The 17,655-nt window shown below is 58.1% G+C and overlaps 1 protein-coding gene across 1 annotated transcript in view; it reads right to left on the minus strand.

The window, feature by feature from the left end:
• The window catches only part of ADCY7 (adenylate cyclase 7), a 57,962-nt gene that overhangs the window by 39,801 nt on the left and 506 nt on the right, over nucleotides 1-17,655 (minus strand). The window lies entirely within an intron of this gene.

Below are 17,655 nucleotides of genomic sequence, written 5' to 3' on the forward strand. Positions count from 1 at the left end.
CTTTCAAAATCTGACACCTGCCTGGCACACAGGGGACACTTAAGATGCAAGCTCCATGGACTGAGACAAATACAGCCCGAGCAGGCATTCGGGGGCTGGGCCCCACCCTGGGGTCCCTGTCCCTGTCTGCATGAGCTCGGGCAGGTCACCTGCCTCTCAGCCTGGGTTTCTCACCTGAGCAATGGGGAGATTGCTGGTCTATTCTGGCAGTGAAATGACCTCATGGCTATAAAAACTCCTCCCAAATCCCGAAACTTCACACACTTAAGGGGGGGCCAACCTTGTTGTTTTGCTTTGACCACAGGAAAGCAGCCCTCCCCCCTTCCTGGGGCCCGTGCTCCTCCATCCAATGAGTGCTCACTGGGTCCCTGCCCACTCCAGGTACTGGGCGGCAGGCTGAAGCTGTGATAAGCAAGGTCCCTTGGAGAGCGCATGTTGTGAAGGGAGAGGAGACACATGTAATAAATGAGCCACATGAGGAAGAGAAATGCTGGGATGGGCAAGGGAGCAGCCTGGGGCTGAGGAGTCCAGAAGGCAGGAAAGCCTCAGGGACCAACCATCAGAGGGGCTGTGTGACCATGGGCACGTTAATTAACCTCTCTGGGCCTGTTTCCTCACTCAAAGAATGGGCTGGTAATGGTAACCCAATGCTTAGGGGCTTCACAGAGAGGCTAGTACAGAAGGACTGCCATGAGGTGGGGTCACCCCAGCTGGCTCCAAACACAAGTGGGGACAGCCTGAGAAACCTTGATATCAACAGGCACTAAGGGATACCCTATAAATCCCAGGGGTCCTGACTGCCCCCCCCCCCCCCGCAAAGGTAGCCCTTCCCTTGCTCCCCTGCCCAGAAAGCAGAAAGGATGCAGAAGTGCTGGTCCCTCCCAGGTGCCACCTGGCACTAAGGCACCCTTCCCGGGGGGCCTCAACAGTGGCTCCAGGGAGTCTGGGTGTTTCAAAAGAGGAGGCCTCCCCATTAGCCCAGCCTGGGGCCCACATTAAAGCAGCACCTCCAGCTGACTTCAAAGGGCTCCTCCTCCCCGGGCGGCCCCATGGGAGACAGGTGTGGGACGCCGGGGGCGGGGAACGGCAGAGCCAGGAGGACCCTGGCCCACACTGGCAGGGAGATGTGCAGGAAGGTGGGTCAGCCTGCCCGTTGCAAAGACGGGGAGGCTGAGGCTAGCTGGAGGGGACAGCTGGCCCATCACCCCCACCCCCACCACTTACAGAGGCCCGGGGAAACGGTGCATCCAACAGGGCTCTGACCAGGAGAAGGCACACCAGCCCCAAAGCTGGGGAGCCCGCTGGGGCTGTCTGCCCATCTGCGCAGGGAGGGGCTGTGCCCCCAGCTCCCGGCCTCTCCCTGCTCAGCCAGCCTGCGACACCACCCGAGTCAGCTGGTCCCAGAGGCAGTGAGATGGAGCCACCCCCCAGAGGCAGGAAAGGTCCCTGCAGGGGATGACAAGGGCCTGGATCCTAGAAGACAAAGGGGACCCCGCCAGCATACTCTGGGTCCTGAGAGGTGGCGGGTGGCACCCCCATGCATGCGCCACCCCCCATGGGCCTCCTGTTCCCTAAAAGCCAGACCTGCTGTGCTGCAAACCCCAGGCAGACACGAGCTCTTCCCTGGGTCATGAGTACTCGCGTCCCCATCACCTCCCGCCAGGCGCAGGAGGAAGTGGGAGGAGGGTCAGGTATGTGCCTGAGAACTGGGGTGCCCGCGACAAAGACCTCAATTTGTTCTGTTCCCTTGGGCACAGTCAGGTAAATCCTTCCAGCGGTCGCCGTAGGGAGGCGTGCAGACAGGGGCATAACGGGGAGGATGGACAGAAGAGGGTGCCCCTCACGTCCCCTGGCACCAGCACTGACGGGGGGATCACCACAGAGCCCAGGAGGAGGGAAAGGCTGCCGAGTGGGTGACTCCGGAGCGGCCCACTCAAGCCTCCTTGTCTCCCCAGCTCCAGGACCCTGGGGGGGGGGGGCCCCNATGCCCTGAGCAGAGGGCCCTCGTGGACAAAGGGCAGGAGAGAGGCAAGCAGCGTGCTGACCCTGTCGGGGGGGGAGGGGTGGAGTGCACGAGAGGCCACAAGAGGTAGGACGGGACCAGGCAGGTGGGCTGGGACCAAAGGACCTCAGAAGCCAGGAGAGGGGTTCAGACGTGACCCCAGACAGGAGAGACTGGTTGAGCATGTGCACCGGAGGAACCCAGGAACCCCACACACCCCTTCTCCAGGGCCCAAGGTCGGTGATCCCACCCCACCCCAGGCATCCGTGTTTCTCCATCCATGCAGCACTTGGCTGGTGCTCGGGCAATGCCCCGGGCACAGACCTCTCAACACCATCAGCAGATGACAGGAGAAAGGACGACGCAGTGTCATGGGGAGAAGGGTCACCAAAGAGGAACTGAGCCCACCTCTGACCAAGGCTCGCCCCCAACCTCACCCCTATACCTAGAGGGCTTCCAGGGAGGAAATCAGGGAGTGGAGGGTGCTTGGGCCCAGGTCTGCACCCAGCACCTGGCAGCGCCCCAGGCATGGTGTGGCCGGCTGTGAAGTCCACGGGCAGCGGCAGGTTGAGCCAGATGCTGATGGGTGTTGGATGGGCTCCCTGCCACCCTCCCTGGGGGGCTGGGGGAGGGAGGAGACTGCAAGCCAGGGCAGGGACAGAGCTGGAGGGCCACAGGAGTGGGGAGCGGGCTGGCGGCACTCAACACACACAGGCCGCCAGGGAGACTCCAGACCTGGGAGTGCTGGTCTCCAAAAGCCAGGAAGAGGTTCTCATGCGTGTTCGAGTCCCCCAGCAACCTGCCCGGGCACTGCCACTTCATAGAGAAGGAAACCGAGGGGCTGCGAGATGGGCTGCAGGCCACCAGGGAGGCCCCCCCACCTGAGACAGGACAGGCAGAGAGCCCTCAACGCGGCCACATGACGTCGACGCCTCCCCTCGAGCTGGGGCTTTCCTGCACCAGGTGCAATACGTCACCCCTTGGTTAAGCCTATAACCGCCTGACACACGGGAACCATGAGGGACACCTCTTACAGACGCAAGAGACTGGCTCAAATAACCTGGCTCACCTCACATGCTGCTGGAAACAGGCAGAGTAGGGCCCGGGGAGGAGGAGGGGGCAGGGGGCTGGACCCAATGACCTCCAGAAGACCCCTGGCCTCCCTGGCTGTTCAGATGTGATGGTCTCGGGCACTGAGCCAAACCGCCTCCCAGCTCGTAGCGAGCGGGTCTCCTCGCCCACACCACGTGCCCGCAGGCCCACCACTCGCGCTTCCCTCCCACCCCTGGGACCTGACCCCACGCAAGGCTAGAATGAGCCACTGGGACTCGGGCGTCCAGGGTGACCGGCCCTGCCTGCTCCCTCGGCGACCCCAGAAGGGTCCCAGCTCGGTGGAGCACTGCCCTCTGCCCGAGGCCTGGGAGCGGGGAAAGTTGCCACCGGCAACTGTGAATGTGCCCCATGCCCTCCTCCTCCAGGAGGGGAGACAGGTCAAGGACACTGAGCGATGGGCCCCGGCCACCCCTTGACGCCCCCCAGGAGGGTAGGATGGCAGGTCATGAAGTACGAAGGGTCGGCTCCTCCACCGCCTGCGGAAGCAGGACCCCGGCACCCGACCCAGGAGGCCCGGCCCGGCTCCTGGCGGGGCAGCCCTGGCCCAGCCCCCTGCCACCTCGCAGTGGGTGCAGATGGGATGGGGCCAGGCCTGCGGGGCAGGGGACCGAACTCACAGGAACCCGATTCCTCACTCCCACAGTGAGGATCATGTCCGACTCATGCGCCTGCTCAGCTCTGCCCCACCCAGCCTCTCCAGTGAGGAGGCACCGCGCCCTGACCCCTCTGGGCTCTCTGTGACAGGCAGTGTGCGCACATGGACAGCCCTGGGGACGGGCTCGCTGTGTGACCCGGGACAAGAAAGTGCCCCACTGGGCTTCTTTCTTTCTTCTCCTCTGCAAACNCTCCCCCTGGGTAGGGGTGAGGGGAGCAGGAAATGGGTTAAACCAAGAGTTATAGACTGTAAAGGGGGTGTGTGTCCTCACAACAGCATCATGTCTGACAAGCATCTCCTCTTGCAAAGCACCTTCGGCCTGTTGAGAGGCCCGGCTCCTGCCCCTTCCCACCGCTCACTGGCTAGGCCCTCCCTGCACCTCCCCCTGCTGTAGGCCCCACAGGAAGATCTCCTCTCTTGAGACCCACCCCCGGCTAAGGGGCGACCACCCCTCCTCTCCCAGGCCCCACAAAATGGCTGCTGGTAAAACACCACGCCAGGCACTTCCCCCACACAGTTCACACCTTCCCTTCTGAGGGCCCAGGATCCAGAGCAATCTGATGGCCTCCCCTCCTCTGCAGCTACACCTCACATCAGAAGCCACAGGAAAACCCCAGAAGGCCCCTGGAGGTGGGAGACCCACAGCTTGGTTAGGAACAGGCCCTCCCAGACTGTGGACTCTGCAGACGCATGCACACCCGGCCAGCCCGTCACTTCACACTTCCTCTTAGGTCTGCTCACTTCTCGTTTCGGTATCTTCCTTAGTTAGCTCTGTCCCGGGCAGAGGGACATGGTGAAGTCACAAATCCAAGGTCTTATCTATAGGTTTGTTTGTTTGTTTGTTTTTCCTGAAACACATTAAAATAAATGCCTAACAAACGTTAAGCATGTCCATCCACATTCAGCCTGAAACCGCCACACAGCCCCCGTCTGAGAAAGGCCAGTCTAGTCACTCTCTTGGCAGCCACCCTCAGGTCGTCCACGCGCACGCCTGTGGCAGACAGCCCATGGCCACACAGACATCAGGGCAGAGCCGGCCCGGGCTCCGGCCAGGCCCCGGGGCCAGGGTCCCTGGTGCACTGAGGCCCAGCCCGGCCCTCTGCGTTCCTCACCCCTCCACTCCCCTCCCCCAAGCGCTGGCCAGAGAGGAAGCACCCAGAGCCAGCTGCCCTGAACCCCAGGTAGAAACAGCACCTGATCTGCCCTGTGAACATGTGTCTGCAGGAGCACCGAGAATGATCCAGAAGGACCTAGTCCCAGGGTCCACGTTGGTCCCCGGGTTCCTTGGGTTGGGAGGGGCTGGAGGGAAAGGGAAACCTTTCCGTTTCCTGAGGCATCTTGCCTCTCTGTCTATTGGGTATGTAGCGCGCTCAGAGTTTGTTTGCGGGGTTATTTTAACTTCACAACAGACGCGGAATTGTCCTTCCCTGCTGATCCTTACAGTCACCGAGAACAGTAAAGTGTACTCGTAAGTGTGAAATTACAACCCTGCAAAGCCAAGCGGGCATCGGAGAGCCCACAGCTCCCCGAAGTCCAGCACACCCCCCCCAACACCACGGTCATAATGGCACCTCCTTTTCAGGCTGGGCAAAGCCCGGGACAAGTCGTCTCTGGTCCTTTGTCCAGGAGCCGCCCCACCTCCCGTGACCCCCGANGCGTCCAGCCTCACACTCCCGAGGCAGCTTCGCTGCTACCTAACGAGAGCGAGTCACATCTGGGACCCACAACTTCCTGCTCCGGCAGCCGCCTCACAAAAGCTCCGGCCGAACCCTCAGCTCAGCGCCTCCAGGGCTGGGCGGGAGGGGGGCACTCCCAGCTGCAGCGGGGGCTCGACAGAAGTGGGAGGGGGCAGTGGGCCAGGCTCCTGGCTCCAATGACTTCATGGAAATTGGAAGCTTGAAGCTGGAACAATTTTCAGCAAGTGAAAATAAAATAAGCACCAAAAACCTCCATTAGAAGCCCCGGGACGGCGGTCGGAGGCCAGGAGCAAATGCATCCTTGAGGAGCATTCAAAGCTAGAGCAGCCTGGTGCCAGGGCCTCATCCCGGCTCTGCCACTCACAGACACGCTCTGAGCCTCAGTTTCCCCATCCACGTAGTGAGTGGTCATCTCTGAGAGGTCAAAGGTCTCCAGCCTCATCTGCTGCCTTTCCAACTCCCAGCTGTCCCTGCCGGGAGTCCCTATTCCAAACAGCTCAAGCCCCCAGACAACCCCAGCAGCCCTGGGCCCCAGGAGGCCAGGAATTGAGCCCCTTCTGCTTAGCCAGCCCTCAGTTTCCCCACTGGGATCATGTGGTGCTCAGCTGTGAAGCGGCAGACAGGAAGGGCGGGGAAGCGGGGAGTGGAAACCTCCCAAGACAGAGTGGGAAGGCGCTGCCAGTCCTTAGGGGCCCGCTGAGCATGTGACCTGGGGGGGCCTGGGGTCACTTTCTACCTTTCCTCCCAATGGCAAAACCTGCCGTTTGGTAACAAAGTGGAGATTTTCCCAGCTGACACTCCTGCCCTCCCCAGGCCCCCCTTTCAGCTCCCTCCTCAGAGGAAACTGAGGCTCAGGGAGGTGGCTCACTTGCCCAAGCACACGCAGCTAAGAAAGGCAGAGCCAGGATTCAAACTCATGTCTATCTGATTCTGTGGCCTGTGCTTTCAACCACTCACCCTGTGACCCTCGTGGGGCCAGAGAAAGGCTTCCCTGAGGACAGGCTCCTCCAAACCCCACTACACCCTCCTCAGCCGGTACCCTCACGGGAGAGCTCCAAGCCCTGGTGCCCAGGGCTCCCAAACGTGCTGAACAAACTTCCCCGGAGGAGGGGCAGGCTCGGGCTTCCTCAGCATCAGACCAGGAGCTGGTTTCTGCTCACTCCAGGTGCCAGGGCGCAGGCACGGCACCCTCTCCTGCTCCTCTCAGCAACACCGGCCCTCGTCCCCGTGGGCAGGGCCCCTCTCTGGTGCTGGGGACATAAACGTGACTTGGCCGCAGCCCCCAGCAGCCAAGCTCCCAGGCTAGGCCGTGCCCCCAGCAGCCTGCCCAAAGGTCTGGGAGAACCACCCATGAAGACAAGAAACGCGGCCCAGAGCTCAGGGCGGACGGACCTCAGCCACCTGGAAGCCGCCGGCTGCAGAAAGCGGCAAGGCCACGAAACAGTGGGCAAGAGGGAGTAACAGCGCAGCAAAACCAAGGCAGACAGGGCTGTCAGGCGGCCAAGGGACAAATAACGCGGAGCCCTGAGCCAACAGCTTGGCCTCGTTTGACACCGGGATGACAAGCCCCTCCCCTTGGGAAGAAACCCCGTAGCACCCGTTGCGTTTCGGACTCTAGGCAGGCTTCCAAGAGGGGGTGTGAGCAGGGAAACACTTTTTCCTTCCCCTAAAGTCAGGGGGCTCGGCACACCCTGAAAGCAACTGGGCTGGCGATTTACCAAGGCAGCCCCTTGTCCCATGGATGCGGAATGAAGAGCCTTCAGAGCGACAGAGTCAAAGGTCCCCTGAGCAACCTTGGCAGCCCAGGAGCCCATGTGTAAAGCGGCCCAGCTCTTCGGAAGGCTGGGAGGCTTACGTGAGAAACATATGTCAGGCACATAGTAAGTGCTAAGTTAAAGCCGGAAGACAAGGGAGGCCAGCCAGAGTGCACGCTCTCAGTTCCAAACCCCAGACCCCACTCACTGCACGCCTGCCCTGGTCAGAGGCCTCCTGTGGCTTCGCTGTGCCTCCTGAGTCAAGTCCTGGCTCCTCCTCCCGACCCCCCATGCCTCATCCTCCCCGATTAGAAGTCAGAAGGTCCTCATCCCATCCTGTAACTTGGAGCCAGTTGCATGGCCTCAGCCAGTCCCTTCTCCCCTGGAAACCCAATTTCCTGCCTGTCGAGTGAAGGAGTGAGCCGGGGCGTGTCCCTGTGTTCCCAGCCTGGAAAAGAAAGGGATCCCAGCAAGTCCCTGAGCCCACATTCCACGTGGAACTCTTTTATCCCCTGACTCAGATCACCAGGGCACAGTCAAAATGGAATGGTCAAAACGCTACCCATCCTGCCAAGACGTGTACAAAGGCCACCTCTTCCAGGAAGCCTTCCCCACTGTCCCATCATTACCGCCTCTGGGCCACACAGTCCCACAGACCTCTCCATAGAGGGTTTACGGTGCTACCTCCTTCTGCAGCATCCATTTCCACTCTTCCTGGGGGGAACTGGCCCTCCGGGGGTGGGCCCGTGACCACTGTCCACTGAGGAATGGGCACAGGACTCAAAGTGGCCCAGTGAGATTCAGTTCTGGGACTTCTGTTGGAGCTCTGTAGGAACAAGATGCTCTCCTTTCACGAGGCGGGTAGCATGTGGGCTGGAAGCCCCTGGCGCCATCTTTGCTGTGCGGCAGTCAGCCTCCAGATGAGACCGACTCGGTNAAATAGTACAGAAATCACAATGTGTGACTTCTGAGGTCACGAAAGACACAGTGGCTTCCACCCTGGCTCTGGGGCAAGCCGGCCACCATGTTGTGAGGACGCTCGAGCAGCTCTGTGGCAGGGAACTGAGGCCCCTCCCTCAGCCAGCCCCCCACCGCCAGCCGTGTGACTGAGCCACCTTGGAAGCAGAGCCTCGCAGCTCCGGCGGAACGTCTCCCTGCGGTCGCAGCGGCCCTGCCCGCTCAGGAGTGACCAAGTATCGCCTCTTCTCTCCCATGAGGCGCACCTCTCCCCAGCGCCAGGCACTCAAGAGGCCCTCGGGGACACTTCTGCCTAAGTGATCTGCACTCAGATTCTCCCAGCAAGAGCACAGAGCAGACACGCCGCATCCGCTCCGTGGCGCCTGCCCCCCTTCGCCCACCCGCCTGGGCGGACAGCGCGGGCTGGCTTAGCGCCGGCGCCAGGTCTTCCAGGCTCTAGGCCAGGAGGGCTGCGGTGCGGTCCCCGCCGAGGGGGCCTCGCTGAAGCCGGCACAGCCCTGTGGCCCCATCACTCACCCGACTCCCAGAGTGATTTTTCACCCTTGGAGGGGGTGTGCATGCCAAAGCATCGACTCACCTCCAGCCCCTGTGCCTTCACCTCTTCCTGGCTGTGGGCTCCGGGATGTGCTTTCCCAGGCTGGGAACCTAGAGAGGGACACGCTCTGTTCACTCCTTCACTCGACAGGCGGGAAACTGGGTTTCCAAGGGAAAAGGGGCTGGCTGAGGCCATGCAACTGGTTACAAGTCACAGGATGGGGCCGGCGGGTGGTCTTGAGGGGCGACGTGGGGCGAGCCTCAAAGCCACTCCAAATAAACACATGTGCTAAGTAAACAGCTCCTCAGCTACTAAACCCAGCTTCTCGCAGCCACCGCCCCTCCTCGTGCAGAAATCTGCCGTCTGTCACAGGTCCAATGCCGGAGCGAGGAGAGATGAACGCACTACAGTGGCGGTGTGGCCCACCAGGGGCCAGGGGGCTGGCTCCCACGACCCCGACGGCCCCCGCCAGGCCCGGGGCCACGGGGCTCTGGAGAAGGAAAGGGGTCCCAGTGTGTCCAGTAACAGCAGAGAATCCTGAAAGAACAGATGTGAAAGCTACTGCCCTGCCAACCAAAAGTCCTCATTTCCTTTGAAAAACTTGGCAGCCGGGCCCGGCCAGCGGCCGCCTGTCCTTCCCACACCCGGCTTCGGTGTGAACCGTGGAGGGGCAGGGAGGAAGGCCATGCTCCTCCCGACAGATCCCGGGAAGGGGGTCACCACCGTGATGCCACGCTGTGAAAACACCAGCCTGCAGACCTGCACGGGCGTTGGGTGCCTCCTCCCATTTAACAATACCACAGGTGTGCAGATGTTTGTTTGCACACAAGAAAATCCAGAGGAGGGGCGCCTGGGTGGCTTAGTCGGTTAAACGTCCGACTTTCGCTTAGGTCATGATCTCGCGGTTCATGGGTTCAGGCCCCACATCGGGCTCTGTGCTGACTGCCAGCTCAGAGCCTGGAGCCTATTTCAGAGTCTGTGTCTCCCTCTCTCTCTGACCCTCCCCTGCTCGCTCTGTCTCTCTCTCTCTCTCCTAGAAATAAATTTAAAAAAAAATCCAGAGGGATGTACATAAATCTCGGGAGTTATCCCTAAGTGACGGAACTCAGCAGTTTTACATTCATCTCTGTCTTATTTATGACGTTTTTCCAATTTTCCCTAAAGAAAACAAATGACCCATACTATTAAAAGATACCACGTAAAACTACTATGAAGAAAAAAAAAACAGGAATAAAACAAAATAACACCCTGAGATCCCCCAACGCTGGAACTCGGCCCTGCTTGTAACCAGGTGGAAGATGGAAAGGTTTATAATGTAAAATGCGACCACCTTCAAGCCACGGCACGTCAGTGGCTGCCAGCATCACAAAGGACACGTAGACGGACGATGCAGACCTCCCAGCAGAAGCCTGCAGCCCTGTCTTGACTCCGGCATGCTCTGCTGCAAACCGAAACTGACTGAGATCGAGCCTCCAGATCCAACTACCGATTCGCAGGAGGGTCACGGGGGTAAGGAATGTGTTGCACATTATAGAGGCTCTACCGTAGGAAAAGGGACCCAGCTTCAAAACACACACACACACACACACACACACACACACACACACACGCCAAAAACACCAACATGGCACTTAGGAGAGAATGAGTACCAATCCGCAGAAGGAAGAAGACTGGAGAATGATATCATACGATCTCATTATACAGACCTTATCTGGACCCCAATTTTTAAATTTTTTTGGATTCAAATCTTTAAAAAAACTAATATTTGATGTGTATAGAACAATTGGAAATTTGAACTCTGAGTTGGATAGTTACAATCTTAAGAGGCTACTGCTAGGTTTTAGTTCTGGCAATAATACTGGGGGGGGGTGTTTAAATTTCTTTGGTGTTTGTTTATTAATTTGGGGAGAGAGAGAACATGAGCAGGGGAAGGGCAGAGAGAGCACATGAGAGGGAGAATCCCAAGCAGGCTCCCCACGGCTGGCACGGAGCCCGACGCGGGGACTGATCTCACAAACCACGAGATCGTGACCTGAGCCAAAATCAAAAGTCAGACGTTCAAGCGACTGAGCCATGCAGGTGCCACTGTATGCACCTCAGTTTGTACAGAGGAAGTGTTAGGTCTGAGGGGACAGCAAGTGGGGTAGGCATGACTCCAGGCTGGCCTGGAGCTGGAAATGGTAGCACTACCTGGTGGGTCTGTCTTCCCCTGTAGACATGTAATTTTTCCACAGTGAAAGGCTGAAGTGGCTCTGGCACCTGTTGTCTCTTTCGAGTGTCAGCGGTCAAAGGGTTGCGTTAAGCCCCTTCCCCAGATGGGGACGTGCAGCCCTGAGAGAAGAGGGAAGGCCACTCACAGGGGGTCCAGAACTAGAACCTAATGACAAAACCAGACTCAAGCCTGCTCGCTTGCTGGAAGGGGAGCAGGGCTGAGTGGAGGCGGTTCCCCACCCCCCAAACCACCAGGCTGAGCTCCCAAGCTGATCCCCAGACCGCTCTGCGGGAAGCAGGGGCCGATGGCTGCAGGGTCACAGGTCTACAGTCACCGCCAGCACGGGGCACAGGCACAGGGCCTCCTTGGCCTCCGCGTCCACTCCCCTCCCCTCCCGCACAGGAGCTTAAAGGCTTCCAGTACCAGCCAGCGACAATTAACCCCTCTCCCCACAAAGCCCCTCCCAGTCTCATCCCCCCGACCACAAGGCAGTTTGCAGGGGGCGGAGCGCCCTCCCCGCCCCCAGACGCCGCCTTCCGCAAACCTGCACCCGGTCTGCACAAAGTGGCCCGGCCTTACTTGGGCCTCATTTACCCTGCGGAGAGAATCACCAGTGTGCTGTACACACTTCGCTGAGGCTCTTGAGGGGAACGCTCTCACTGCAAAACTATCAGGCACAACCTAGATGTCCAGCAACAGGGAACAGAGAAAGCCCACCAGGGTGGCTCATGTCGCAGAGGCTGGGCATGAGAAGCCCAGCAACAGCCCTCACAAACCGTGGGGGAACACTGGGCAGACAGAACTTTCCTTAGAGGACAGTGAACAAACCTGTCCGGTGCAGTTTGTTTGCTTGTCCTTTGTTTAAAAACTGAGAAAGTCCTGGGGCGCCTGGGTGGCTCAGGCTGTTAAGTGTCTGACTTCCGCTCAGGTCACGATCTTGTGGTTCGGGAGTTCAAGCCCCATGTCTGGCTCTGAGCTGAAAGTTCAGAGCCTGGAGCCTGCTTCAGATCCTGTGTGTCTCTCTTTCTCTCTGCCCCTCCCCTGCTCATGTTCTGTCTCTCTCTCTCTCAAAAATAAACAAACATCAAAAGAATTTTTTTGTAAAAATTTTGAAAAAGTCCTCAGGAAGGACATAGGCTGGTATGTTAATGGGCTACTTCAAAGAGCACAGACTCTAGTTTATGTCCATCTTTATTGCTTACGTTTTCTGATTTTTCAATAATAAATGTGAATTCTTGCTGTAATTAACATAAAAAATTCAAGGCACTTAAGATAGGAGCTCATATTGTCCTCCTCCTGGGAACACAGCTCAGAGCCCTGGGCTGAGGTGGTAGAAGCTGCATGGCAAGGGGCCGTCTGAAGGTCACATTGCCTCTCTGAGCCTCAGTTTCCCCCTGACAGTGCCTGCCCAGCCTTGCCCATTTCTGGCCTTTGCACATTCCTCTTGAGCACCTGCTGACCCTGCACCCAGGCCGGTGGGGAACCAGGGCCATCGGAGCCTGGGCACTGGGGTGAACAGTCCTCGCAGCCACATATGCAGAAATCCACCCTGCTCGCAGTACCTGGGTGGCTCAGTCGGTTAAGCGTCCAACTTCTGCTCGGGTCATGATCTCACGGTTCATGGGTTCGAACCCCACTTTGGGCTCTGTGCTGACAGCCAGCTCAAAGCCTGGAGCCTGTTTCAGATTCTGTGTCTCCCTCTCTCTCTGACCCTCCCCTGCTCATGATCTGTCTCTCTCTCTCTCTCTCAGAAATAAATAAAACAGGGGCACCTGTGTGGCTTAGTTGGTTAAGCGTCCGACTTTCGCTTAGGTCATGATCTTGCGGTTCGTGGGTTCGAGCCCCGCGTCGGGCTCCGTGCCGACTGCCAGCTTAGAGCCTGGAGCCTGTTTCAGTCTGTGACTCCCTCTCTCTCTGACCCTCCCCTCCTCACGCTGTGTCTCTCTCTCTCCTAGAAATAGATAAAAAAAACATTAAAAAAAATGAATAGGATGGGGCGCCTGGGTGGCTTAGTCGGTTAGCTGTCCGACTTTCGCTTAGGTCATGATCTCGCGGTTCATGGGTTCGAGCCCCGCATCGGGCTCTGTGCTGACTGCCAGCTCAGAGCCTGGAGCCTGTTTCAGTCTGTGACTCCCTCTCTCTCTGACCCTCCCCTCCTCACGCTGTGTCTCTCTCTCTCCTAGAAATAAATAAAAATATTTAAAAAAAAGAAAGAAAGAAAGAAAGAAAACACTAAAAAAAAAAAAAGAAATCCACCTTGCTCGAGGCTGACATGGTGGTCCCCATCCAGGAAGGTGGTCAACCCTCATTTTACAGAGGAAGAACAGGGGCTCAGGGGGGATAAACGACTACCCACCTACACACACCAAGCCAAGATGAAGACTGCAGCCTGGGAACCCTTCAATGAGTTCCTCCAACACTCAAGTTGGGGGTGGGGGTGTCCGCCAACCATTCCATGCTTCCCTTTGCAAGCGCCAGGCACACTGCTTAGGGCTGCAGGCAGGATTGAGGGAGGACAGGGCTCCTCTCCCCCCTCCCTGGCAGCCCCCAGCCTCTCCACCCTCCCCACAGCAGTCACTTGAGTGAGGGCTCTGTAAAGGACGTGCCCTGTAGCACCCACTGGATGGAGAAGGGTGTGGGAGGATGCTGAAGGGGGCACCATGCCGGAGGGGAGGAACCCCAGCCTTGGGGCCCAGCACCCTGGGATCACGTGTACAATGGCACTTCCCCAGGACGGCAAACCCTGAGCCCCAGAGGCCAGACAGGACATCACAAGTGAGGCTGGCTGCCCTTGTGGGAATGTAGGCAGTGCTACAGGCCTTGTGAGTTGGCAAACGAGACTAGAAACCTGGGTTTTTGTGTAGAATCCCATAGTTTCGGATTCTGGCAACAAATACAAAATAAATTTGTAAGCAGTTCGATCAGCACTCTGGACTCACTGCTGTGTGACCCAGATCAAATCACTTAACCTCTCTTGACTTCCACTGTGTCATCCATACAGTGGGAAAATCACACAGGTTACTGTGACAGTAAGATACACTTTGCCCATACTAATGACAATAAAAAGCAAAAGTGACAATAACAGCTAATGTGCCCTGAGTGCCAGGCACTCAGTAACATGAATTAATCTCATTTCATTCTGACCATTAGACAGGCATTTCTTAAACTTTGCATTTTGAAATAATTACTACTTTCAGAAAAGCTATAAGAAAGGAGGCCCCGTACACTTTTTACGCAGCTTTGCCTATTTGTGCCATTTCATCTCACTTTATTCTCTGTCCATATAGAGGTTTCTCTTCAATATTTGGAAGGAGATTACTTAAACTGTGTCCTTCTACCCCTAAACACTTCAGTGCATATTTCCTAGCAACAAGGACCCACATAAATAGTTATCAGGATACTTAACATTGATACAATGCTTTTATCTATATTTCATCTTCAATTTCATCAACTGTCCCAATAATGTCCTTTACACGAATTTTTTTTTTCCAGCCTGGGTTTCACATACTGCGTTTGGTTGTCCTGTCTCTTTGGTCAACTTTAATCTGGAACCGTTTCCTTGGCCTTCCAGATAAGTGTTCTCAGTGTCTCCATTTCATAGATGAGAAACCAGCTCAGGGAGGTTGAAGCACTTGCCCAAAGTCACACAGCCGGGAAACGTCCAGTCGAGGCGGACTCCAGCCCCAGAGGTCCCCTCCAGAGGCTGTGTTCTTGTCCGCCAGGCACAGAGCTTGCAAATAATAGCCTCTGCTGTTAATAGCTGCAAACAGTGGCTCCCTCTGCAAACAGCAAGCTGCTCCCAGCCACCTCACTCAGCAGGTGGTCATTAACTGAAGGAGTGGCCTCCTGCTGCCGGCTCCGTGCACCTGGCAATGGCCCTGGCCCAATGCCCACCACCCCACCCTGTGGGGCTCCATTCAGCCCCCTGGAAGACAGAGAGGCCAGCAGAAAGCTGAGGGTGGACGGGAACCAGGGATCCTGCCTTTCTTTTTTCCCCTCTGACAGTGACAATTCAAGCTCAAATGTCCGTGTCCCAAAGGTCAAAAAAGGCAAATGTCCCAGAAACAAAGCCTGAGGTCAAAGGGGTCCCCAGGCCGGGTCCCTGACCAGCAGACCAGCAGCACTGAATGGAACCCCTGAGGTCAGCTGTCTAAGGGCGGGGCGGGGGGGTGCTGAGCACTCTTTAAGACATGATGGGGCTGCATGGGAGGGAAGGGTTTATAGGAAGAAGGAGCAGCCAGAGCAAGGGCTGGGAGGTAGGAATGGAGTTCTCAGAGCAGGGAGCAGGAAAGGCTCAGGATTCCAGGGGTCACACAGCCTGTGACACTGAGGGAGGAGGAGGGGCCTGGGGGTGGTCCCACACACCCCGCTTCCTCAGTGAGGACCCTCAGGGACGTGCGGTCAACTGCTCTCTGGGCCTGGAACCTCTACCCTCAATTCCAACCGAGGCCAGGGAGCAGCTTAGGAAACAACTCTGGTTCCCAAACAGATGCGGCTCAGGGCCTGGAGGCTGCCATCCACCTGCCAGCCAGCCCCCAGCGACCCCCACAGGTGGCCGTGAGCCACAGATACCCTGCGGACTCACAGCGGGAGAGACGACACTGCCAACAAGAAGTTCTGCAACAGACCAGTTAGGATGCCGCCCTCTGCTTGGGTTCCAGGCTGTTCTGTTGGTTCTGAGGCTAATCTGTGCTGAAATGTTTCAAAATCCTGGGACCTTTCCGTCGGACACCCTGTGTTTACAAGTTTACATCTGCCCCCAGACCAGACCTGCAAACTCCGGTGCAGGTTCCAGAGGCAGCAGAACTCCTCTTGAAACCTTTTCCAGAGCAAACGAAAAAGGAAGAACGTTTTTGCCTTTCTTCCTCATTGCAGACCATTTTGAAAATAAAGAGCGCATGAATAAATAAGAAAATGACCTATCACCAGATTCGCCCAAAGACGTCCAAGGGTGACTTCTCACTGTCCTTCCTTCTCCACCGTCCAGTGCACAGACTGGGCCACCTGCTGTGTGAGGCTCTCCCTACAGAGGTGTTTAGGGTCAAGGTGCAACTGCTTCATCTCCCCAATGGGCTGATGGGCTTAGGAGGGCAGGGACCGCGCCCGACTCAGCCCGTCGCCTCCTGCCCAGGCTGGCCACTTGCGGCACCCCTGCTGGGGTCAGTATGGACCACTGTGAGTCACTACCCCTCCATCAGCAGTGCCTGTGTGCCCCGGTGCAGAGGAGAAGGATCCAAGAGGTGGGGGTCAGCGGCGAAGGGGTCGGCAGCAAAGCCAGCCTCAGGTAACAGGTAGCAGCAGGAGGAAGGGAGAGGCGGGTAGTCTATGTGTTTTCCCCTTGGGGAGTACTACAGCCTCTGCCTTTTGTGGGGGGGGNCCAGAACAGGACCGGGAAACCACGAGGCCAGGCCCTAGTCCCAGCTTCAGGACTAACTTGTTAGAGACCTTTGATGACCTCAGCTTTCCCACCTATAGAGGAGGTGGGTCGTTCCAGCCTGAACTCACAGGATCGAGGACACAGTGGATGTTCTGGAAGCCATCTGGCCTCAGAAATCGGAGGAATCTCACCTCTCCCTGCCCCCCTCTATAAAAGGCCCTAGAGCTCAAAAGCTGGAGAGCATCGAGGGCTGAGGGAAGAGGACCCACTGAGTGCGGATCCCGAACATTCAGCACTGGGGGAGGGGGGAGGCACCGGGTGCCCACCTCGGCTCCGCCCACCTCAGGCGCAGCTGGCCGGTTCCGGGCGGCCTCCCCTACACCGCAGCCGCCCACATGTCACAGCCCAAAGCCCCCTCGGCCCATGCCCTGATGCCACTGTGGTCCTGCAGTCGTTTATTCGTTCCTCTGTGGAGCATCACCCGGGACCAGATCCAAGGGCGCTTCGGCACGCCCCAGGCTGGTCCAGACCCAGATGTCCCCCGCACAGCCCAGCCACCCAGGACAACCGAGCTCCTCATCCGAAAGGCTCCGATGCTAGTAATGGGGCCTAAACTCTCATTTCCAGCCTCGAGTCAGAGAGAACAGGAGTTCCCGGCCTTTGAGTCTGGGGACCCATGACACAAACCAGAGAGAAGACGTTGGCGCCCCACTGAGAAACGCTCCAGCATCGCTCCCCCCAACCGGGGCCAACCCCCTTTCTTCACGTGAAAAGGTTAGGTTTCATGTTTCCCCCAGTGGGGACCCAAGGCCGGCTCGCCTTGCTGGCTCTCCCAGCCCCCTGCCCCTCATTAATTGGTGAGGGGTCCTGCTCGCCCTGGGCTGTGGTTGGATTGCCTCCAACCCCATCCCCTGGTCTGGACCTCGGTGTATTTTTCCTTTAAACAGCTCAACTGGCCTCGTCCAAGTCTTGGAAACCTAACCAACCAGCCCTTCCGTACCATCACAAGCCAAAGAGCTTGCCAAGAGAGGTCCGAAGGTGACCGGCTCCGGGTGGGGAGCGGGGGAGGCACACAGCCTTGTCCCTGGCAGGTCTCAGTGTTGCCATCCGGAAAGTGGGTATGGGCCCCTGCTCCTGTCCGGAGGGGTCTGTGTCTGGGAAGCGTCTCCAGCGGCCCCAGGTGGGAGGGGGCAGAGGGCCCGGAGAGGGGGCATCCGAGAAGACCAATCCCAAACCTCGGGAGGAGGAGGAGAGTGCAGGGAACCGGGTCGACTTCGCGGGTCTGGGGGCCGCCCCGCCCGGCCTCCCGGGCCCCCTCCCTGGGAGGCTCCG

The sequence above is a fragment of the Crocuta crocuta genome, unplaced genomic scaffold, assembly GCF_008692635.1.
Source record: "Crocuta crocuta isolate KB4526 unplaced genomic scaffold, BGI_CrCroc_1.0 scaffold124, whole genome shotgun sequence".
NCBI classification, from domain to species: domain Eukaryota; kingdom Metazoa; phylum Chordata; class Mammalia; order Carnivora; family Hyaenidae; genus Crocuta; species Crocuta crocuta.